At 42.4% G+C, this 26,276-nt stretch overlaps 1 protein-coding gene across 2 annotated transcripts in view; it reads right to left on the reverse strand.

Annotated features, from left to right (window-relative positions):
- Positions 1-6,176, reverse strand: part of Usp6nl (USP6 N-terminal like) — a 134,632-nt gene extending 128,456 nt beyond the window's left edge. Inside the window, exon 1 of one of the 2 annotated variants that reach the window (XM_041630734.1) lies at positions 5,996-6,176. The gene's annotated coding sequence lies outside the window, so the exon portion shown is untranslated. The remainder of the gene's footprint in view (positions 1-5,995) is intronic. The other variant, XM_041630732.1, reaches the window with a different exon arrangement.
- Positions 6,177-26,276: the final 20,100 nt, after the last annotated feature.

Consider the following 26,276-nt stretch of genomic DNA (forward strand, 5'->3'; position numbering starts at 1 on the left):
CTCAAACTGATACTAAAGCGCTAGCCATCAACAAAATATGATGTACAATGTTAAGGAGTCATATTCAATGTCTTTAAAAAGTAATTTCTTTAAAAAAATATTCTTTGAATATGTACCATAAAATGCTGTTTTGAAAACTGCCCTACTACTCCACAATCACACCCATCTACATAATCCCTATTTTCCAAAAACTAAACACCTAGCTGAGGACAGCTTCATGGGCTGCGAAGATCACTCAGGGAGTTAAAAAAAACAGTGCTTGTCAGGCAAGCGAGAAGATGAAGTCAGGGTCCTCAGAACCCATGTAAACTCCAGGTAGGCATGGCAAAGCATCCCTGAACACAGGGGTTAGCTAGACACTCTGCTTCAGTTGAGACACTCCCTCAGTGTGTAAAGTAGAGAGGAATGAAAGACTCGTCCTGATACTGGCCTTGAGTCTTCACATATGTGTGCCTAGACACATGAGACTGTGGGGACATACAGGCATGCACACCATACACACAAAACACATGCAAGAAAAGGAAAGATAAAGAAGGACCTGCATTTCCATGAAGGTTGACCAAAAACATCTGTCTCACTAGAAGACAAAGAACTGGCCAAACAGTATACGCTATGTAGAGTTTTAAGATATTAAAAATACCAAGGACATAAACAAATGTTTGTTAAGTAACCACTAAAGCTAACTGTACTTCTACCTATTGAACAGTTCCAGTCCTAGGGAAAGCCAAAAGGAAGGAGTTCACATACCCAACAAAATACACAAGTAAGAATGTTCACAGCAGCTGTATTATAGGAGCCAGTAACTGAGAACAATCCAAGTGCCCATTCAAAGAATGAATAAACTCAGGCCACCACTGTGGCAACCTGTATTTTCTGATAATACTTACTGCAGTATGATCCTGCATGGTTTTTCTAGACTCTTAACTCTCCCAGTCAAGGAATGGGGCCATTCCCCCCACACACACCTTTTTTTTTTACAGGATGGGCATTTTACAACTGCCTCAATTAGTAATTAATACACAATGGGCATTAATACCACAGACATGCCAAGTCTAAGTGACAAGGACAATACAGATTCTGTGGCTCAGCCCCCAACACCTCTAATCCTCTCTTTTTCTTAGAATCCAGCCATACAGCTCATGTGAGCAGCCTTAAGTCATAGTACACGGCCGCATCTAAGTGTCCTGTCACCAAGTCTCAGCCAGAGAAGCAGCCCTTCACACAGAACTAGGCCTGGGCTTCAAGCAGCCCGACCTGAAACTGTGTGAAGCAGACATAGTGTTGCTCAAATTGCAGATCTGTGAAGAAAGGAAATAATCCCACTGTTTTAAGCTACACTACTGAACAATGTTTTAGGTAGCCAGAGTAACTAAAACAAATACTGAACAATAAAAAGAAACTGCTACATACAACAACATAAATGGAATTCACTTCACAATACAATGCTGAATGGAAGAAACCAAACAAAACAGTATCTATTGCATGGCATTATTTCTATGAAAAGCCACAAGATGTAAAGTTAACCTATAGTGATAGAAAATTAAGTCCTAGCTACATACAAAACAGAAAAAGGATACTGATTGGAAACAATTGTAGTAAATATCTAGGGCACCAGAGTACTCTACAGATAGAACTGAGTTAATTATACGAATATACATTACAAAAACTCTTCAGGATATACATTTAAGACTAGTACACATTGTAGCATGTACACTATATAACTTTTTTTAAAAGATGTATCTGAGAAATGACAAGATACTAAGGAATGAGCAATCACAGTTCAAAAGAGATTAAGAATCCAAAACGGAGAGCACAGCACCTTCAGGCTTCTTTATTCCAAGAAACTCTGCCTGATCAGAACAGATCCCTGAGAGCCTACACTGTACTGAGGCAGCCCTAAACACAAATCAGGCAGAGTGTAACAATGTGAGACCTCAAAACACCAAATCCCAAAAGAAAACACCTGGAAGTAAACTAAACCCAAGCATAACCTAGGGAGCAGGAGACAGGAGGATGCCTGAGCATACTGGCCAGCCAACCCAGACTAATCAGCAAGGCCAGGTCAGAGTCACTCTCAAAAACCAAGGTAGGTGGTTCCTAAGGAACAATGCAGAAGGCTGAGGGTCTGGCATGCACATGTGCCCACATTTGAGCATATGCCCACACCTCCTGCACATGTGCTAACACCCACACATCAAGTAACAATAATAAAACAATATATCAAAATTAGGTAAACACCGAGACTAGCAAAATTTATAAGCCCAAATTGAAACCAAACAAAGAAGAAAAATGGAAATGTCATTTTAAAAAAAAAAAATCAAAGCAAATCTAAAAAAGAATTATAAAAATAAACTGCCCTGGTAAGACAAATTTCTAAAACTAATCTCCTCACCTATTCAATGTTTTTCTTTTGTGACTTAGTTTTTAAAATTTTTATTTCACCTTGTCTTATCTTGCTACACCTACTCTAATAAATTAAACTGTTTGAAAACCAAAGTAAAACCAGGGCAAAGAGTATCTAGAGCAAATGGATGTGTAAATACGACATCCATGCCATAACTGAACATGACTCTGCCACTCCTGGTAACACGGCTAACTGTAAACTTGAAATAGCTTTAATTTGATAGTCCACCACAACACTCTAGCGTTGTACTATTATTCACTTGTGGATATAGTGGAAGGAAAATTCGGGGTGGGGGGTGCAACTTCTGCTACACTCCTACCAAGGTCAGGAAGACACAGGTGGAATGTGGACCTCTGTAACAAGATAACTAAGTCATTGCTTTAGAGCCAAAACTACTTAGGCAGACACAAGCTCCAGAGTCCATCTGGATCTTACTACAAGCAAATGAAACAACCCAAATACTTCCTAGACATTTTATCTTGGGGTTGATCGCTCATGAAGGTTTGTGAGAAGTAGGGCATTTTTAAATAAGGTAGTCTAAGCTGATGAAAATTGAATTATGATGAAATTAACAATCATTATGTCTGTGAGGAAATCGAAGGATATTTTGTTTAGCATCTATTCCAAGTTTTACAGCTATAGAAACTAACATGTAGTCCAAGTATTCCAAAAGCAGACACCGAGGTGGACAATCCTTTCCAGGTCTTGTGTGGCCGTGAGGATCAAGCAGACTGACTCACTTTATCTGATTATGAAACAAAAGCAAGCCACTTCAGACGATGAGAGAATGGTTCAGGAGCTTCTCTCCACACCAATGAAGACAGCAGCACACAGCCACAAGCTGACAGGCAGGCATCCCCGTGGAGCCGCCACACCAGTCTCCCTGACTCTATTACCGTGGACACTTTTTTCTCGTCCTCAAAGTATCCTAATTTCACAAAGCAATATTTTTTAAACCTAAGCCATGAGGTAGGAGCCTGTAAATGAGACTAGTCGGTTGAGAGTCGTCTCTGACTAATCCCCACGCCCTCCAGTCCCTGGATGCTGGATGTGCTACAGGGCAGATGCTCTCCAATTGAGATTCTTATGTTGACTCTGAAAACGGCAGAAACCTTTTAGAGGGGAACACACTTCTCTAATATATAATTAGATCACATCTGTAAATAAAAAAGCGCTTTTCACAAATGACACTGAAGGAACAAACTCTAAGTCTGTGGCAATTAGTCTGAATTGCACTAGTTACAAAATGGGAGTGGGTAAAGTAGAATTCAACTCAAAATCCAGAAAATGTCTCATTCTCTCTACCTAAAGTAGCAATTCTCAGTCTTAGTATTCTAAATTCTTTTGCTGACTTCTGAACTTTCTTAACATTCCTCAATTTTTCACCAAAATAATCATCAGCTTTCTTCCCCCATATTTACCGGCTACAAACTGTCACAATAATTTGACGAGGTAGCAAAGATAGGCAGTGCAAACTGCCTGCCTGACACTAGAGCCCCAGACTGGATCTGCTGGTTCCCACACAATGCTTAAAGATCATCAGTCAATTTACACCCAACACTAGCCTGACATTTCTCTTTACTGACTTGTTTAACCAGACCAGCTGTCCTCACTGAGGGTTACCTGCATAAGGAAACACTGGTAAGGGAGGCATAGAGGGCTGGAGAGATGGCTCCATGATTAGGAACACTTGCTGCTCTTCCAGAGGACCCAGGTTTGATTCTCAGCCCCCACGTGATGGCTCACAACCAACCATAACTCCAGTTCCAGGGGATCTGACACCCTCTTCTGAGCCCAGAGGGCAACAGGCACACACGTGAAACACATATATAAATGCAGGCAAAACACTCATACACATAAAATAATAAATCTTAAAAATATGTTAATGGGAAGAAGTGTAATGGATTCTTCTCACCAGAAACAAGCACAGCCCACAGCTGTACAGTAATTTAAAGTAAGAAGCAGCCAGCACCAAGGCTCAGAACCCAAACTCTAGAAGTTTGACAAAGGATGGTTCTTGAATACCTCTGTGCGAACTCACTGCTTCCTTAACTAAGGGCACCTGTTCTTGCAATTAGGGCCGTGTAGTTCCCTTAGAAGTTAATTTACACTGTCATCAGTATAATCTCCTTTTCCATTTTGACTTACAGCTTAACGGCCTGTGGAGAGTTCAAACTAGGATCAATCATCCACCTTAAGGAGTGAACGGGACCATGCTTACAATTTCTCTTATAAAATTACGACAAACTGGAAAGTCTTTTGTTAAAGTGGGGTCTTCGGGAGAAAAGCAATGAGACACTGTTCAGCCTGTGACAGTTTACTGATTACTAAGATAACCTAAAGAAAAGGAAAAATGTTTAAACTCCACCCTAGTCCCCCCTCCAACCCCCAACCCAAAACTTTCCAGAGATTCAAGATGGGAAGAAACTGGTCAGAGGTGAGGTGATCTCAAACGTCCTTTTCAAACTTTTCTAAGCTATGAAATTAACTGTCTCACAAATCTAATGTGAGAGCGAGGGGAAGGGGGAAGGAGGAGGAGGAAGAGGAGGAGGAGAAAGAGAAGAAGAAGAAGAAGAAGAAGAAGAAGAAAAGGAGGAGGAGGAGAAAAAGGAGGCGAAAGAAGAAAAAAAAAAGGAAGCTGATCTACGACTGAATTCTTCCAGCAAGGATACTTAGAACAGTGTCCCTACTATTTCCATTATTATTGCCATTGTTCCTAAAGACCGGGTATTGGCACAATTCACCGAGCCTTTCCAATCCATAAAGCACAAAGCATATTAAAGTTTTCTAAAAACTCCTGAGGTAGGGGAGATGAATGAGGAGAATCTAGCAACGCACGCCTTTATTCGAAAATGTCGTGGTGTCAGCTAACACCTTGTAAACTCACTTTAAAAATAAAAAGTATCTAATGATTAAACAAAGAGTGGCTAGGTAGAACCCAGAGATACCCAATGTTCAACTTATATGAACGCCCCACCAGGCAATCAGACTTCTCTCGTCTGCTGGCATTAAAACACCTGCGAACTGCCGCGCTCCCGGGGTTCCAAACTAGCGTGCAAAACTTTGCTAGGGTGCACAGATTTCCAGGCTTTCCAGAACCCTCCCTCGCGCCCATCCTCCTGGAGGCTGTTCCCAACAAAGTTCTTGCGGCAACCAGACAGTCGTTTCAGAGAACGAAGTTTGCCTGGGTCCTGCCCACTCGCGCTCCCGCTGGACGCAACTGAAACTAGTGAGGGAGACACATCTCCCCGGAGACCGAAACTTGCACGGAGGGGGGGGGGGGGGGGGTGAGGATGGCGGCCAGAGGGTTCCGCCTCCCCGGGGGGCTGCACGCCGAGCTGGGCCCTTCGCGGCCCCCTGCCCGCGCCCTCCCGCCCGCCCCGCCAATCACACCGCAGACCCCCGAGGCGCGTGACACGGCGCGCGGGCTCCCGGCGAGCCCGTTCGGTCCAGGCCGCACCGCCGCCGCGTGCCCGCTGCCCGGGGCCGGGAATGGCGGCGTCCGGCTGCCCGGGGCCAATTCCGTCCCTGCCCCCTCGCCCTCGACCCCGCCAGCCCTTCTAGCAGCGACGCGGGAGAAAAGGAAGTTACCTCAGGGCGGTCCCGGCGGCGGTCAGTCGTGGGAGGCCGAGCGGGTCCAGCGCGGTGGCGGCGGCTACCGCAGTGCCCTCCGCCCCATTGTTTCCCTTCCAGGAGGCTCCCAGCAAAGCCGAGCCCGGGAACCAGGAAGTTCCCTGGCGCGACACCTCCTGCCGCCGCCGCTATGGAAACGGCCCCCGCCTTCCCCAGGGCGGCTCGCCCGGGACCCCGCCTCCACGCCGCCGGCCCCGCCCGCCTCACCGGCCGCCAACAGTCGCCGCCGCGGCCGCGGCAGGCGCCGCCATCTTGGCGCGGCCAAGCTGCCCCTTCCTTCCCGGCGGCACGTGCGCTGCTCCCACGCTCCCGCCGGGCGCGCTCCCGCCGCCGGGCTTCACGCCGAGGCCGAGCCCCCAGCCCCTTTGTAGGATGCGGGTTCTGCGGACCGGGCAGCGCGCCGGGATTGCTGCAGAGCTACCGATGGCAGTGGACCAGTGCGGTGTCGGACACCTGGGAGCGGCCCACCGAGCAGGAGCACCTTTTGCATCTGGAGCCCAACTGCTTCCCAGCCTTGAGACCTTGCCCACTGCACTTGGTTTCCTCTTGGACTCAGTGTCTTCATCCGTGAAGTGGGATGGTCATCGTACCTGCTTCTTGGAGTTGGTCCCTGCATAAGCGAATGCTTGGTAGTTTGTGCATAATAATAATCTGTCAATAGAGCTGTTACTGACACAAGGTCACGCCGTCAGTTTTCACGCATTTCTGCCAAGTGTTCCGAGCAGCACAACTAAGTAGGCTACCGTGTGCAAACCTTTGCTACTTAAAACGTGTTCAGTGTTCATTTCTGTCCCATCTTTCTCTAGGTCAGCTCTTTTTTGTGTCGTGGGAATTTTCGAGAGCTTTCCTCCCCACGGTCTTCCATTAAAAGCCGCTGTGAAAAGGGAATGATATAAACTTCCCAACACTATAATTTGCTGACAGTCAAATAATTTATTCAATGGGAGCTACAAAAGTTTGGGTGCGCGAATAACTAAAAAGGCTTCTGTGCTCGTTTCCAGGAACTGGAGTTACTAAAGCTGGCAACTCTGCAGTCGCTACTCCCTCTTTCCCTAGCTGGTGAAACCTGACACTCACGACTGCATGCTGAGTGTGTGCCTTTAGGGACCGACTGGATGGAAGGGGAGGCTCAGTGGCTGTCCCTTCCTCAGCAGGCATTCTTAACACCTGTGAATAGATTGGGTCTTGGATGGCCTCTAAGGCCCTTCTGTCTCTCAAATGCTGTCATATTAACCCCTTTACAAGTGTTGGGGAGACGGAGGCTGCGAGTGGAACCCAGGGCCTTTTGCACGTGCACACACACACACACACACACACACACACACATTTCCGTTGAGCTACATTCCCAGTTTAAAGACAATAAGATTAATAAAAATGTATTCTTTCATTCTGGTCTTCATGTAAACCAGGTTTGCAAGTACTACTTTGGTTGTTTTTGTTGTTTATTCTGGTATGTACAAAATGGCACAACTGGTTTGATGAAAATCCAGTCAAAACTTGGAAGGACGTAGGAAAATTTTCAACACCCAATATTTCTCCAACAGGCATAGAATTTCCAAATTAGTAAATCACTAAAACACCCTCCATTCGTGTCAAGACCCACCACTTCCGTGTCTTTGGCCCGACACTTCCACACATTGTACCCTGCAGATTGCAGAAGTCCTCCAAACGATGTTGACTAAATTAAATTGCAATGTCTGAACTATCATCTCTTTAAGATATCTTGGGAACCCCACAGAGGCACAAGAGAACTCATTCAGAAATATCACTGCAAATACAAAAAACACTAATGCATTGGAGAAACACCCCTGGTCATAAGTTTACTTCACAAACTGAAGTAGAAATTTCACTACTAGTATATTAGTCTAATAATATTCTATTCTGAACTTAATTGTCAGCACTATTGGCCCAACTTCAGACTTAGCACTCTAAGAATATGTATTCACTAATGAGGATGGCTGCATTTTTTTTCTGAAAAGTTATATAAATAGGGGCCCTTGAGCCTTGGGATAGTAGTTTTCCAACCTCTGCCCTAAAAACATATATTTATATTCTATTCACTCCATGGTCATATTCTCTAACATGCTAGATACCAAGATGCCCTTCAACTAGGGGTGGGAGGGGGGAATAAAAGTTTACTGTCAAAAAAAAAAAATACCCCAAAAAAGTAAAACTGAGAAACAGTTTGCATCTCCAATGATAATATTTCACAAATGCCAAACATTCAGAACTCTCTCTCCTATCACATAATGGGAGAAAAGATTGACATTTGTGTTTTATTTTTGCAAGTTACATTATAATAATGACAATACATTATACTAATGACAATACTCACAATACTGCCAAGAGTAAAAGTACATGTTTAAATTTCCCACAGGCTACTATAACAACTAGGGTCAAGAGTACAATTTGTGGTGAGAACTTGAAAATATAGATCATGGGGAAATTTTCAGAAAAATTATCCAGTCTTTACTTTCATCTTCTAAACTCCGGGTGAAGGGCCGTCCCTAATGTCTCCTGCAAACTGTGACTCCATGGCTCTGTGGTCCACTTAGCTTTGGGGATGAGAGTAAACAGCTAGCCAAGCGGGAGGTGGGTGAAGACTCTGCAAAACCGAGCATGATTCAGCTCACCACCTGCAGTCGTTTCTGAAATTCCCTAGGAATGTTCTGACTAGAAAAGTCAGTTCTAATACCACTGTATGTACTCACCGTGGTGAAAATAGAGACGAGAGCAGACCGTCAACACCCATGGACCAAATGTCAATGGAAAAGCCACATACACGGGGCTTTTTCCCCTTTAAAAACATAAATCCTTAAGTTTAAAAGAGAACATATTGATGGCCAAGCCGAAAGGAAGATTCCATGGATGGATTATGAATAACAGAATTGCACATAAGATGTTGCATACAGTTTGTTACAACGATCTGGGGACGGTCTTACTTATTTGGTGTTCTAAGAGACGTGGGAGGTCTCCCTATCTTAAGAACACACATGTCATGAGATTGGGGAACTTGTCTGTCTTCTGTCTATTCTGTTCTTTGGTCTGTCTTGTTCTCTGGCCAGAGTCAGCTCCCTCTGAATAAATCTAGAAAGAGTGAAGAGAGAAGAAACGGGGAGTAACGGGGGGGATGTTAGAAAGAGAGGACACAAAGGTGTCTCAATACCCAAAGTTTTTTATGTCTAAAGAAAGTTTCTAATTTTTTCAAACATGCTGAAACAGATCTGTGACTCAAAAAAAAAGCTTACGAATGACTCGTTTTCAGTTACTGAAGTTGCCTCTCGCTATCTCCTTTGCTCCGTGCTTACGGCCATTCTGCTCCTGATTACACAGTAAAACAGTTATCATGGTCTGCCAGAAATCTGTAATGAGTCTGGATCATGCTTCAGATGTATCATTATGTCTTCTTAGCTCTGAAGACTCTGTCTGCTGAGTTTCCATAGGCCATACTTCAGCTTCCCTTCCGTCACCATTGTTATTATTTTTATTATTATTATTTGGTTTTGGTTTCCCCGTGAAGCTCTGACTGGCCTGGACTTCACTCTGTAGGCCAAGCTGGTCTTGAACTCGCAGAGATCTGCCTGTCTCTGCTGTCCAAAGCACTGGGACGTAAGGTGTGCACTACCACACCTGACTTGTGATGCCATTAATTTTATTATTCATTATGGCAAAAGTGTGGCATTCAGAGGACAACTTTCAGGAATCAGTTGTCTTCCTCTATCATGTAGGTCCCAGGGATTGAACCCAGGTCATCAGAATTGACAGCAAGTGCTTCAACCTATGGAACCATCTAACCAGCCCCCATTATTTTTTTTAAGTTTCATTAAATGAATGAAATTTAAATATTAAAATGCACACATTTATAAGATACTGAAAATTAAAATATAATTTCATGGCATTTTGTCTCCATTTTAGGGTAATAAAACATTGGCCTTCGTGTGCATAATTTTTTTTTCTGGTTTTTTCGAGACAGGGTTTCTCTGTGGTTTTTTGGAGCCTGTCCTGGAACTAGCTCTTGTAGACCAGGCTGGTCTCGAACTCACAGAGATCCGCCTGCCTCTGCCTCCCAAGTGCTGGGATTAAAGGCGTGCGCCACCACTGCCCGGCTGGTGTGCATAATTTTTAAATTAACTTTTAAACTCTGTGTATGTTGTATGGAAGTTTTCCCAGGAAACCTCCCAATGAACCGTGCCTACCAATATTCGCATACTGTTAGTGACACTCCTTTTATATCTGCCATGGCCCTGTGACTGACTTCTGTCCCCCAAAAAGAGTTTGTTGGAAATGAGGCAGAGCGATTTCTAAGGTGAGAACACAAAAGCCTCAAGGTTTCTACCTGGGTCTGTGAGATTCTTTGTGCACTTCCTCTCGGAATTTAAATACTGCCAGGTAAGAAACACAGGCAGCTTGCACAGGGCATACTAGATAGCCAGCCTCATCCGAGGCCACTGCCAACAGTAGCCAACCTCAACTGCCACATGGGAGAGGCACCTGGCCGTTGAATGCCTGGAGTTCCAACTGAACAACACCCTGAGAAACCCTGAATGGTGACCTTTCTGGTGAGCCCAGGCAGCCCAGAGAACCATAGACAGTAAGAAATTGCTGTCTTTAGCAATGGAGTTTAGTGTCATTTGTCTCAAACCTGCAGGAAAAGCACAATAAATATATTAAGAATGAACGGCTCAGTCAGCAAAGTGTTTGCTACACAAGTGAGAAAACCCAGGTTCAATCCCCAGACCCTATGTGAAAGAGTCAGGCATGGTGGCATACTCTTACGGTCCCGGTGCTGGAGAGGTGGAGACCGGCAGATTCCTGGGCTTTCTGCTCAGCCAGCTTAGCCCAATCAGGGAGCTCCAGGACAATGTGAGACCCTGTCTCCAATAAAGCAAGGTGAGCGGCTCCTGAGGAGTAACATCCAAGATTAACTTCTGGCCTCCACACACTCACACTGTGCAGGAGTCCACACACACACACGCACCCATAAGCACACTCACACACTGTGCCTGAGTCCCCCTACACACATGCACCCATAAACACACACACACTGTGCCTGAGTCCCCCTACACACATGCACCCATAAACACACAAACTGTGCATGAGTCCCTCATACATATACATGCACCCATAAACACACACACACACACACACACACACACACACACTATGCAGGAATTGCACACACACACACACACATGCACCCATAAACACACACACTGTGCATGAGTTCCTCATACATATGCATGCAACCATAAGCACACACACACACACACTATGCAGGAATTGCACACACACACTATGCAGGAATTGCACACACACACACATGCACCCATAAACACACACACTGCACGAGTCCCTCATACATATGCATGCACCCATAAGCATACACACACTGTGCAGGAGTTGCACACACACACATGCACCCATAACCACACACACACACACACTGTGCCTGAGTCCCCCCATATATGCACCCATAAACACACTCATACATTGTTCCTGAATCCCCACATACACTGTGAAAGAGTTCACACACATATACATGCACCCACAAGCACACACACTATGCATGAGTCCCCATACACATACCCATAAGCACATTCACACACTGTGCAAGAGTCCCCACAGGCTCATGCACCCATAAGCACACTCACACTGTGCAGGAGTCCACACACACACATGTACCCACAAGCACACACACAAAAAAATAGAGCACTAATGCTATATTTAGCCATATTTCACCTAAGGTTTTCATAACAAAATGTTTTTATCACCGTTAGCAGAGGTGCCATAGACATAGACCAAGCTATGAAAACTGGTAAACAACTGTGGATTCCAGGGAATTCAAGTGCACCTACTTTTACTGAGAAGTTTCTAATTTTGTCTGGTTCTCTGCTTTGAGGTGGGATGATACATTATTGGACTCTGTGAAGCAACGTAATGACCTTGATCAAAGTAAATACGCAGTCCTTTCAATTACATTAGACTCAGACATGAAGTAAGTCCTTGACAGCCCCCTCTGACAAAAAAGAAAAAGACAGCCTTACTCAAGACTCTTGAAAATGAGGCTAGAGATGAAAAAAAAATGACTTTTTAATCTGCTTCCCTTGTTCTGTTTGCTAATACACTATGAAAATTACAGGTTTCTAATTCTTAATCTGTAATTTTGAAATCCACAAAACTCTTTTAACTAGAACTTTTAATATATGTTTAGCAACTAAATGGTGACAACTGAAGTTTCCTTAGACATTCATGGTTTTCTTTGGGATGGTGTTGGTTGTAACTTTTATTTTGGTTTCTAGGCAGAAGCTAACTACGGAGCCCAGGCTGTCCTTGATCTCCTTCTGTAGCCCAAGTTGTCTTCCGACTCCAAAGCTATCCCTCTGCCTCAAGTTCCACAATGCTGGGATTACAAGCATGCGCCACCGTGGCTGGCTATTTATATTTTTTATCTTAATGTGGGTTTTCATTTTCCTGCAAATCGCTGGAGTCAGAACCCCGGAATCAAATCCTGAAGTTCAGCTGCTCGCCAGCTCAGAGATTTGGCATGGCTGTGTGACCCTGGGCCTCATCTCACTCCTCTGCAAAAATGAGGCTAGTGATAGAAGCTCTTCAGAGGCCTGTACAGAACTAAAGAAGATCATGTATGCAAAATCCTCAGCCCAGCAGATAGTAGTGAAGACTCAACAAACAGCCACAAATATCATAAGACTATTCAAATACAAATTTTTTCTTAATTCAAGGAAAATAATAGTTCAATAAGGATTTAGTCAGAAAAAAATGAAATTACTCAAGATTATTAGCATCAAAATGACACACAATATAGAGAATCAGAGGCATGTGTTGAATTGTGAAGGGTGAGAGAGGCCAAAACTTTCCAGTAATTCCACATAAGCTGTGGCTCCTCTTAGGAAGCTCCTGCAGCCAGATCAGAAACCCCAGCAAAGGGCAGATCATCACTGCCCATGTTATCACAGCCCATGTTATCACTGCCCATGCCATGTCTGCCCTGCATCGGAGAAGCTGGTGGTTGTCAGGGATGTGTGCTGGTGTTCTGGGGTCTAGTTAGCTTCATCTCAAAAATGTACATCGACCAAACCCCTCATGCCAGCTGCTGCAGAAACAATGGTATATCCTTGTGCCTTCCAGTTGCCATGGGGCCCTATCCCTTATCAGAATTATAGTGCTGAGTATCATAAGGAATCACAGCTCCTGAGTTCACCCAACACCCAGGAAATACAGTCACTGAGTGAAACAGCTTATATTGGTAGAGTAGTCTGCTTGCTTCTCACAGTGCTGGGGTGCAAACCTGGGCCCTCATATGCTAAGCAAGCACAGTCCCAACCTTCAGCCCCACTGTAGGGCTTTCCATGAAAACTCTGGGAGTAAGGTGCTTCCTGGTGTGTCTACAGCTGCACAGGTAGAGACCAAGGCTTTGTATTCTACACCTAGAGTGGCTGGCTAAAGGAAGCTCGATTGCCAGTCAAGAAGTTTGTGCGTCAAATGAAAACAATGTCTTGCTATTACATATTCCATGATCAAATAACTCTCCCTCTCAAAAAAATCTCTCATTCTTTCTATATTATTACTTTCTAATTGCCTTCCTTCAGGTTGACTCCTTCCTATATAAATAAGTTTATAGAGAAATTTTTGAAAGTATATCTAAAGTAAAATGCAAATAAAAACAGTAGAGTACACAAATGTTATGTTGTATAAATGGAGAATAAAAATAAAAACAAACACACTGAAAATAAAATAACACTAAAACTAGCTTCATGCCTACTCCCTTTGTTGAAAACGGCAATTATTATGTGTTAGAAATGTTGGTTGTACTAACAGCAAATATCCTATCACCAATCAATAGCTGATACATTGACCAAGACTAATATGAAATCATGATCCATGTCTTAGTTAGGGTTTCTATTGCTGTGAAGAGCAATAGACCAAGACCACAGCCACTCTTATAAAAGAAAACATTTCATTGGCACTGGCTTAGTTTCAGAGGTTAGTCCATTATCATCATGGTGGGACATGGCAGCACACAGGCAGACATGGTGCTGGAGAAGAGCTGAGAGTTCTACATTTTGGTCGGTAAGCAACTTAAGGAGACTGAGTGGCACACTGGGCATAGTTTGAGCACAGGAGACCTCAAAGCCTGCTTCCACAGTAACACATTTCGTCCAACAAGTTCATACCTACTTCAACAAGGTCACACCTCCTAATAGTGCCACTCTCTAGGGGCCAAGCATTCAAGCACATGAGTCTATGGGTCCCATTCCTATTGAAACCACCACAATCCATGAAACACCAAACCTGTCACTAGGAGAGGTAATGGTGTTTGAAACCTTACCCATCTTCCCTACCACAGCAGGCCGTACCCTATATTTCAAGCAGCACACTTTCTGCCTCTTCCAATTTACTACCTTAGCAAAGGGTCAGGATATTTAGTAATGCAATTTCGGAAACTACTCAGAAGCTGAGCATTGAGTTATGTCACCATGCTTTCCTCATGCTATCTCAGCCACAAGAAATATTGTTACTATCACTGAACTGAAATTCATGTGACATAATGATACGGGATGTCCTTTTGTATATGTGTTGCTTTTATTGGTTGATGAATAAAGTTGTTTTGGCCAGTGACGTAGCAGAGTAAAGCCAGTTGGGAAATCCCAGCAGAGACATAGAGAGAGTAAGTAAAGTCAAGGAGGAGCCATGTAGCTGCCAGAACATTACCCGGTAAGCCACAGCCTCAAGGTGATACACAAAATAATAGAAATGGGTTAATTTAAGATGTAAGAGTCAGTTAATAAGAAGCCTGAGTGAATAGGCCGAACAGTGTTGTAATTAATATAGTTTCTCTACGATTATTTGGGTCTGGACGACTGGGAAACAAACAAGCAGCCTCCATTTACAACATAAAATCAACGATTTCAAGTGAGCTCAATAGTGTTTCTGTGTAGCCATGATATTGTATGGCTACTTCCTCCAATTCCCAAATTCTTTCTTTACCCCCAGAGAAGCCCTGTACCCCCTACTCATTAAACCTGTACTCCCATTTCCCACCCAAACATAGATACTGGCAACCACTAATCTTCTTTGTTTCTATAGACAGATCCCTAAATATTTTACATAAATGCAGTCCTATGATATGAGATCTTATGTCTATTGTTTCTTTTGCTAACATGTCTTTGAAGTTCATACAAATTATAGCATGTATTGCTATTGCCTTTGGTAGATAATTATACATATCACAGTTGGTTAGTATGGCTGACCATTTAGGTTGCCCCACCTTTGGGCTATCATGAAAATTGTTATTATAAAATGCATGTGTTTGCTTGAGTAATTACTTTTCATTATTTCAGGAATACGCTTAGGAGTGGAATTGCTGGTCCTATTGTAATCCTGTGTTTAAGGAGGTACTTTTCAAGAAGGCACCAAACTATTTTTAGAATGGCTTGCAATCCCACCAACTGTGCGCAAGGGTTCCAAATTCTCCACATTCCCCATAAACACTTGTTATTTTCTGTTTTCATGGTTATAGCCATCCCTGTGAGCAGGAAGTGGTTTGATTTGCATTTCCCTAATATCAAATAATGCTGATTATCTTTCATGTGCATATCAGTGCTCTGCATAACTTCTTTGGAAAACTGTCCATTCAGGTCATTCGATCATTTTTTTAATTGGGTTGTTTAAATTTTTTATTTGAGTCATAAATGTTCTTTGTAGATCCTCCTATCACATGTATGATTTACAAATATTTTATCCTAGTCAACAGTTTTCTATTTCATTTTTATAGCTAATGTCCTTTGGTGAACATATTTTTAAATTTTTCTGATGTTCAATTTATCTATTTTTTTCTTTTATTGTATTTTTACCATCACTTTTATTTGTCTATTGCCAATCCAAAGTAATGAATATCCATGTGTTTTCTTTTTAAAGTTTTATTATTTGGGCCCTTATATTAATATAAAAATTTAAGCTATATAATTTTCATAAAAATAAGGTGAATCCATTGACCCAGATTAACTTTCTATCCACAAGAATTTACCCACTCTTGACACTGTTTCTTTAATAAATGAGTTTGGTTAGTCAAGAATATAACAAATAACTATAGTGGGTTGTATTGCAATTGGTATTTATATTTATTCACATCATATATTACTCCTACATACAAGCACGAAGTATACAAGAAGTTTCATGAGAAAGGGCTGAGGCCTGACACTGAACCACCAGTTTATGAAATGAAAGGCAGTAGAACTGTAAACAATAACAAAACCACCTCAGATGTGTCGAAGGAAGTTTCTGTCCTGCCTAATCCCACAGCCATTCAGTCCCAACAAAATACACAGAGGCTATATTAATTACAAACTGTTTGCCCTTTTCGTTCAGGCTTATTATTAACTAGCTCTTACAATTTAAATTAACCCACAATTCTTGTCTGTGTTAGCCACATGGCTTGGTACCTTTAATCAGTGAGGCATTCTCATCTTGCTTCCTCTTTGTCTGGGTAGCAACTGCAAACTGAGCCTTTCTTCTTCCCAGAATTCTCCTTGTCTGGTAGCCTTGGCTATACTTCCTGCCTGGCTACTGGCCAATCAGTGTTTTATTAAAGTAGTACAAGTGACAAGTCTTTACAGGGTCAAAGAGCATTATCCCACAGCACAGATGCATCTAACTAGCAAAGCTGTTTGGAGCACAACACCGGTGTGCTTCATACATCAGTCTCTTTCTCTGCATTTGTTCCCTCCACCCACCCAGTATGACTGTCAACTATTTCCAGAGTCCTAGGCCTCCTTTATGTCACTCAGAAAAAGCAGTCAGCTCCCAGCCAATGTTTACCTGTTTGGCAAACATTGTATGAAATGAACCCCACCCCTGCATGGATATCAATGGGCACAATGATGTAAGTTTATTCTAGTCACCATCTTCTTCAGGTACTACTGTTGGAGTTGAGTTTCTTCCACTGGAGACATATGGCTATCAAATGTTAAACTTGGCAAATGACAAAAAAAAGAAAGAAAAGAAAGGAAGAAAGGGAGGGAGGGAGGAAGAGAGAGAAGAGAAGAGGAGAGGAGAGGAGAGGAGAGGAGAGGAGAGAAGAGAAGAGAAGAGAAGAGAAGAGAAGAGAATTAAGGATCCAGAATAATGCACCCCAAGGTCACTGACAAGGTCTTCACAGAAGAGATGGGATTACCCAGTCTCGTGGCAGAAGAGTGTTAAGGTCCATTTTTTATAAAAATAGAGATTAATATCCATTTTAACTGGACCGCTGGTGTCAGATGAAAATCAGTAACCTCCAAGGGTAACTTGAGAGCACATCATGAAGCAAATGCCTGAGTAAGGAGTTTAGATTTAGCTCGCTAGGCAACAGAGAGAAAAAAGAACATGACTTACTCTCTGGGAAAGACAAAATTGCTCTAAAACTGGTCAAGTATTATCTTCAATTCACTGAATTCTGGCTCTTGATACTCAATAAGCTATATTCATTGCTCATTCGATCACCAAATGTTTATTGAGTACTTGGCGAGTGCTCATCTGTATCGTTCTGTATGGGCAGTGGCTGCTTCTTTGATGGTGAATAAAACGGTAAAACTGTCAGTCTTATGGAACTTGTAGGGGTGGAGAACTATGCCATACAATCAAAGAATGGTATTTTATCTGCTTTGGAAAGTGTTAAAATTCTGGGCTGTGTAGTCAGACTTTCCTCTGGGCCACCAGCTTACAAATAATGACACGGAGAATTATTATTAATTATAAAAGCTTGACCTTAGCTTAGGCTTGTCCCACTAGCTCTTATAACTTAAATTGGCCCATATTTTTATTAATCTATGTTCTACCATGTGATATTACCTCTCTTCCATCTTTCACCTCCTGTTTCCTCTCTGGGTCTCCTGGCACTTCCCTCGTGTGCCTAGATTCCTCTTTCTACTTCCTCTCTCTTCCTGGAAGTCCTGTCTATGCTTCCTGCCTACCTATTTATTGACTTTTCAGCTCTTTATTAAACCAATCATAGCACTATATCTTCACACAATATACAAATATCCCACAACAGGGTTGACCTTTTAGTGGAAAACATAGCAAAAAACATGGCCAAGCAAACCGTTAGTAACCATAGGTTACTATGGCAGCTGAGAGACCAAGCTCTCCAAGAGAAATCGCACTAGCCCTAACTGAATGATACAGTGAGACAATTTAAAGGTCTTCTTTACCTCAGACTCCACAAAAACATTTAAAAAAATTGACAACTTTTATCCAAATGCTAGACACAAATATTTTGATGTTAAAAAAAATTTTAAAGCAAAGGCTGGCTAGATGGCTCCACAGGTAAAGCGACTTGCTGCCAATTCTGATAACTTGAGTTCAAGCCTAATTTCCTGGTACTACCATCATGGTTACACATTTTACACACACATACACGAGAGAGAGAGAGAGAGAGAGAGAGAGAGAGAGAGAGAGAGAGAGGCTAACCAAGTGCCTCACTGGGTAAATGATCATGCTGCCAATCCTGAAGACTTGATTGTGACCCTTGAGAAATATAATAAAAGGAAGGAAAGAACCAACTCCTGCAAGCTGTCCTTTTGCACACAGAGTAGATGAACGTAATTTAAAATCTTTCCCTCCTCTGCCTTCCCTTTTGGCTTTCAACCAGGCCTATTGAGTACACAAGAGCCAGGACTTAGCACATCTGTAAGCCAGGGCTCAGGAGTCCAGTTCTTGGGAGGCTGAAGCAGAAAGTGCTCAAGTTCAAGACTAGCCTAGCCCTAACTGAATAGCAAAACCCTGTCTCAAACAAAAAAGACAACAACCATAAACAAAATCTATTTAGGATAAATTTCACGCTAAAGATTTTTACATATCAGTATTACCAATACAAAAGGTTTAAAGTTTCTCCCTATCACAGCAGGTGTTTCCTGATGTTTAAATCTGACCGTGTGTTTTACCTGTCCACTGATACGTTCAAAATAAAGCCCAAGTAAAGTTTTCCATCAGTGACTAGAGGGGCTGGGTGGTGGTGACACATACCTATTATCCCAACACTCGGGAGGCAGAGACAGGTGGATCTCTGTGAGTTCAAGACCAGCCTAGTCTACAGAGCAAGTTCCAGGACAGGCTCCAAAGCTACAGAGAAACCCTGACACAGAAAACAAAAAAGACTAATGGACTGAGTAAATAATTCAGAGAAAGTCTAGGAGAACTTTTGCTGGTAATCTTTTATTAAAAGCTAGTCTACTGGTCTCCAACAAAGACTTAGAACATGTGCCCCGTGTGTCCTTCCCAGGTTTCACGGCACGTTAGAAGTTCACATATTTACCATCTGGCCAGAAGACGCTCCAGAGAACCATTGGTGTGTGTTGTGCATCACTTGTATTATTCTGTGGAATTTATGGGAGACCCATAATGCTCAAGATAAGGAAGAAACAGGTCCAAGGTAGAAAAATAAAACACAGCTGCGGCAATTATATGTCATCTGTTTAACTTTGCTACCTGGAAAATACCAAGATAATCTTTGAAATAATTCATTTCTAAATATCCAGAGGAGAAAAGGAGAAGTACTGAGGGGCAATAATGCAGATCTGAACATGCTGTGCAAGCGCAGTTTAATTTCCGTATATGATGTGGGGGCAGGCTATGCTGTCAATAACTCTCTTCAATAGGTGCCAATATGACATTACTGCCAATGAGCTGAGAAGATGCCATCCAGCTGAAGGGTGGCTAACTGCAGTTATACGGGTGACACCCACATCAAGCCATTTCCCGAGGAACAGCGTAAATGTCCTTTCCAAAGAAGAGTTCGAGATCAATCTTTTCAAATGCTGCAGAATCTAGAGGAAAGGAACAAACTGTCATAAAACTTCTACTTTCACTTCTATTGTATCAAGATTGTGAAATACAACAAAATCTGCCCTGGTAGACAAACTTAAAATAGAATAGTGACTGATGTATCTAAGACTAGTGTCAACACCTCGTGTCTTGTTTCTGATAATGTATGACCTCTGAGTGTCTTCAGAGTATGGGACAGAGGATGTACTAAAAGAAACACAACTACACTGAAGGTTGAAAATAACGCTTATTCTAGCCGTGTTGAAGCCTGTTTTTATCTTGGCATTATTAACGTCCTTCCTTTGAAAAGAACATTAATCTGAGAAGTCATCTTCAGCAAAATATTTGTTTTATAGTTTTATTTTTATTTTGGATAATGCTTTATTTTTATTTTGTATATCCCACCCTGGCTTCAAACTCACCACTCAGCCAAGAATCACCTTTAACTTGTGATCCCCTTGGGTCCACTTCCGAAGTGCTGAAACCAGGCATGTGTCCCCTGCCTGGTTTTTATGGTGATCAGTCAACTGAACTACATTTGGTTTGTCGCTGTTGTTTGTTGTTGCTTTGATTTTGTTTTTAAAAGATTTATTTATCTATCTATCTATTTATTTATGTATGTATACAGTGCTCTGTCCACATGTTTTGCACCAGAAGAAGGCATCAGATCTCATTATAGATGGATGTGAGGCACCATGTGGGTGCTGGGAATTGAACTCAGGACCTCTGAAAGAGCGATCAGTGCTCTTAACCTCTGAGCCGTCTCTCCAGCCCCACTTGTTTTTAAATAAGCAGAAGATTCAAATTAAAAGTGTGTGCATCTGTGTTTATATACACCCGAACCTAAGAGGTCCTGTCCTCCTCATGTCTAAGAGAAGAATCTGGTAGAGACAAGGTGCTGGGCATAGAGAACTCACATCTGACATCTGAGTTTCACTTCCCCTTGGCGCTTTCTGTGGTTGGCAGTACTGCTCTGCAAACACTTCTGACTGTCTGCCTTGTTCACAGATGGTGAGACCACTTGCTAGCCACCTTGGGTTGGAGTGGTACCCGGTCTGCTCTGTTGTGAACAGAACATGGTATATGTGACTTCTTAGGCAGAACACTGAATGGTAGCATGAAACTGTCCAAAGTATTCTCTGTCACAACAGCCAGCCATGCTCCAGATGGTTGTGGGTCTCTCAGCATCAATGAGAAAACAGTGTGGAGCAGAAAACCTCAATTATCTCGCAATGACTATTATAAATTATAGCATAAAGAAAGCCCAATCCTCTTTGCTGCTAAAATTTTGGGGCTCATTGTTAGCACTGCAGAACTTAGCCCATCCTGACTACAACATGGCTCTTATAATTACTAATATCATGATCCTATTATTAGCTTTCCCTAACACTGGTATCTCCACATTCACACACATACACACACAAAAACAAACAAACAACAACAACCCCCAAAAACCTTCTTAAGTTCCTGTTGACATACTTGATTGACACGGAAACTTTTAAAGTGACATCAAGGAGGCTGGAGAGGCGGCTCAGCAATTAAGAGAACCTGCTGCCTTTCTCTTCTCACCTTTCCATATATTTCACTTCCTTAGTTTTTGTTGTTGTTGTTCCCATTTCTAGAAGAAAACTCCACAAAGGTCAGAGATTTTGCTAACATTGAAAGCTTTTGTTGCCTGACTTAGAGCAATATCTGGCATGCAGTAAGCCTCTGCTAGAGATACTTCCTTAAACTTCTCAAATTTAGCATATGATACAATGGGGTTCATCATGATGTTTCTATGCATGTAGATCATTGTGCTTTGCTCCTAATTATGCCCCATTCCCATTATCTTTTCTTTTCTCCCCTCAAACATTTTATCTTGACATAACTTCAAACGGAATTTTACAGGGGAAAAACTCCAAAGAATTCCTGTAGATTCCTTATTCAAATTCAACAGAGTCAACATTTTAATGCATCAGCCTCCCTGGCCCCTGCTTTGTTTTCTGCAGTTGGGGTGGAAGGCATTGAAGTTGTTTTTAAACAGCATCTCAAGTTATCCCAGGCTAGCCTTTAAACTTGTACTGTAGCTGAGGATGGCTTTAAATTTCTTATCTTCCTGTCTCTACCTTCTAAATGCTAGAACTGTTTTTGGTTTTGGTTTTGGTTTTTGGTTTGTCAAGACAGGGTTTCTCTGTAGCTTTGGAGCCTGTCCTGGAACTAGCTCTTGTAGACCAGGCTGGTCTCGAACTCACAGAGATCTGCCTGCCTCTGCCTCTTGAGTGCTGGGATTAAAGGCGTGTGCCTGCACCACCCAGCTTTAAATGCCAGGATTATAGGAGTGAAATGTCATGCCCAGTTTACATGGTACTGGGGATCAAACCGAGGGCTTCATGTATGCTAGGCAAGCACTCCAAACAAAATACATCCTAAACTCATGAACTATCCTTCTTCTTGTGATGCTGAAGACAGAAGATAGGCCTTGGACTTTATGTATACCAGACATTTGATCTACCATCGATCTATGCGGCTAGAGTGTTCTGAGCCATTTGTGAGGAATTTAACATCACACCCCTTTACTAACACACAAATATTTGCACATGCTTGAACATAGCCAAAGGGCAATTGTCAAATTCAGGAAACTTAATATGCAGTTGAATGTTGCATGATTTCTAATAGGTCTTAATAATAAAAACCCAGAGTCGGATATTAAGGGATGAAAGCTGAAGATCAGAGAAACAGAGCAGCCAGCCACTACTTCTTACCTCTACAAACTCCTCAGACCGAATGGGGTATCCTGTCTCTACAAGTCTCCAGACTAAATGCCTTGAGTTCCTGTCTCCTTCTGCCTAATATTCCTCGCTACATCCCTTCCTGTCCCTACCTCCCATGTGTAGGTATGTGACTCCCAAGTACTGGGATTAAAGATGTGATCCACCACCTCCTGGCTCTGTTTCTTTCTTTTAGACTGAATAAATCTCAGGTAACCCAGGATGGCCTCGAACTCACAGAGATCCATCTGCCTCTGCCTCCCGAGTGCTGGGATTAAAGACATGCGCCACCACTGCCTGGCCTCTATAGCTAATTAGTGGCTCGCTCCACACTCTGATCCTCAGGCAAGCTTTATTTGTTATAGCACAAACAAAATATCACCACAGTTGAATAAGCAGCCCATATTCAAATCTCTTGTCCCAGTAAGGTGTATCGTTTTGTTTTGAGACAGATCTTGCTATGAAGCCCAGGTTGGCCTCCAACTCACAGTCCTCCTGCCTCAACTTCCCAGCTGCTGAGGTTACAGGCATGGATCACTGCACTTGGCTTTTCATAAGGCCTGTTAAACAAAATTTCCCTCCAGGAGTCAATCCATAACAACGCAATGAATTTAGTGGTTATGCTTCTCCAGTGTTCATAAACCTGGGACGGTTCCTTAGCCTTTCTCTTATGGCATTCATTTCTGGAGAAGGCAAGGTTATGATATTTTAGAGAGATCCATCCACGTAGACTTGTTTGATGATATGTCATTATCAGATTGTATGATAAAGAATTCATGAGCAGATTACTATCGATCGTGGTTTTCTAAGCACATCGTTGAGATCACTTTGATAAGTACATGCTCTTGGCACTCATAGATCCTCTCCAGTCCCTCACTTATAATGCCAGAACTCTCATGCCAAGCAATTCCTGACAGCACCCAAGCTGCTTCCTTCCAACTTTCAACCCTTGCTCCACACAAAAGGCCATGTTTACGTTCCTCTATTGCCCAGAAGCTCATCCCCAGACAATGTCATGCTTGTTTTATTTTATATTTTTTATTTACTTATTTATTTTTGGTTTTACATGACAGGCTTTCTCTGTGTAACAGTTCCAGCTGTTCTGGAATTCACTTTGTAGACCAGGCTGGCCTTGGACTAACAGAGATCTGCCTGCCTCTGCCTCCAAGTGCTGGGATTAAAGGCGTGCACCACAACTACCGACCACAACTTCATACTTGTATGACAACGTTGAGAAAGAAATCCAGCCCTTATGGATTCCTGAAGGCTAGTTCCCAATTTTTGCGAGACTAGAAGACAGTTTTCTATTTCAGGGGAAACCTAGAAGTTATCACACACAGTAAGACTTTACCTTGGACTGTTCATCACTGTCACCGTGTGACTGCACAATCAACGTGGCACAGTCCATACAGTGACAGAGACCAGAGACAACTTCTTACTCCGAGAGAGAGAGAGAGAGAGAGAGAGAGAGAGAGAGAGAGAGAGCTTAAGGAAAGACTAATCAGGGTTTCCTGTTATTCCAAAGAAGGTCTGATTGCCCTCAACAGCTTCTCTCTTCCATAGACAGCAGTCAAGGAAGAGATGCACAGCCGGGCTAAATGCTGAGACTAAGCGAACTAATATCTAGCCCTAAACAGAACTCCTGAATCAACCCCATCACCACTAAGGCTCAGGGAACACTGTAGAAGGGAAGGCAGGAAGAAAATGGAGGAGCTGAAAGATGGGGTGCTGTGAAACGCGGTCTTCTAGGACATGGCTATTGCCATCATGAGTTCCTAGCAGCATTTAGGAAACCTACACAGAATCAAACTAGCCAACATTCTGGCATGCATGGGGTAGAAGACCTCCAGGTGCCATTCCTGTTGGCAGCAGTTTGATTCTGAAGGAGGGAGAATCATTCTACAGAGGGTGTGGCCACTGGTAGGTTCCCATGTTCCAATGGATGGCCCCACATCCATGCACATATAGGCAGGACTAATTGCACTTAATGGGTAGACATGAAGCTGCGAGGGACATGCTAGTGAGTTGGAGAGAAAAACAGAAGGTAAATACCATCATATTTCATTGTATATATGTATGAAATGCCAAAAAACAAGAAAAAATATAACCACCTTCTTTAGGGCTAACATACTCAAAACTAGAAAGTTCAAAACATAGAGATATATATGTCCATGGTCAGTGATTAATAACATTCACTCTTTGCACATCTATTAGAGAAATATCCATAGGTAAAATATGACCACAGGTAAAACCAAATTAAGTTTTCATTGGCTATTAGTCAAGAACTCATCGGTCTGAGTCAAAGGCTATGAGTTGCCTGCATTGATCTTCCTCTTCTTCCTTCCTGGGATGTTATAGTGACATCAGCATCATGTCCAGGCAAAATAATACAGTTCCCACCCTTCCTTGAGAGAAATGGCCAATGGAGTACAAATGAAGCATAGATTCGAGCTTCTTGTTTACTCTGGCCTTTCTCCCTCTTTGAACCAGAAATGCAGACACCCTAATGAGCTCTGTCGCAAGCATCCCGCCTTGCAGGAATTCTCAGCATATGAAAACAGAAACACAAGAAAGGTGTTACATTTACAACAGTGTGGTACCACACTGTACCAGATGGCTTACCCTTTGATACTGTAACACCTGAGAAACCATTTTATACTGTAACACCATTTTATCTTGTTCTTAATGGCTGTTACTTGGGTTCTTAAACCAAATCTTAACTTACAGAATTGTTGATTATATGACTTTCATGTGCCTTTCTCATAAATATGGATATTTATGCTATATTTGTGACCATGGGGGACATTGTCTTTTGAAACCTGTAGGGGAAACATGTAGGGGAAACTAAGGCAATCAAAGGTATTATAGCAATGCTCATTGTTTGATTTTATGTTTTATTAATGAGTCACCAAGATGCCACTTTGAAAAATTTTTCTTAATGATTCTAACTTTTTCATAGATGTCTATTCATTTCTTTATTTACTTTAGCACTACTTTGCTAGGCAGGAATTCCACCATCAAGCAATACTCCGAGCTTCACATAAAAAAAAGATTTAATTCCTAAAAGTATTTGTTGCTTGTACTGATTGTGAAACAATGTGTTATGTGTGCTACATCACGGATGACCTTCAAGCATATGCGCTCATTAAGAAAAGCCAGTCACAGGACCAAGACTGCATAATTCTGTTAGATAAAGTACCTAGAGTTGCCAGATTGATAGAAACAGATGGTAGAGTACTAAGGACTAACTACACATGGGGCTATTGTTCAGAGGTGAGGTTATTGTATAGAGGTGGGGCTATTGTTCAGAGGTAGGGTTATTTTTCAGAGGTGAGGTTATAGCTCAGAGGTGGAGTTATAGCTCAGAGGTTGGGTTGTAGTACAGAGGTGGGGCTATTGTTCATAAAATTTAAACGTCAGTCTCACTACTAATGTAATATTTATTATGTTCATTTTTAATAAGTGGCAAAACTGTATGTATACCAGAGAATTGTTTTTAAATAAATATCTTTCATTATCAGTAAATACTTCATTTGTTTGCTGTCTCAGGGTATCCATTGCGGTGATAACATTGTGACCAAAAGCAACTTGGGAGGAAAGGGCTTATTTCAACTTACAGTTCCACACCAGTCTATCAGTGAGGGTAGTCAGGTCAAAAAACAGGGCAGAAG

Source organism: Microtus oregoni, unplaced genomic scaffold (genome assembly GCF_018167655.1).
Source record: "Microtus oregoni isolate MIOR12 unplaced genomic scaffold, Mior012 000035F_ref0000213, whole genome shotgun sequence".
Taxonomy (NCBI): Eukaryota; Metazoa; Chordata; class Mammalia; order Rodentia; family Cricetidae; genus Microtus; species Microtus oregoni.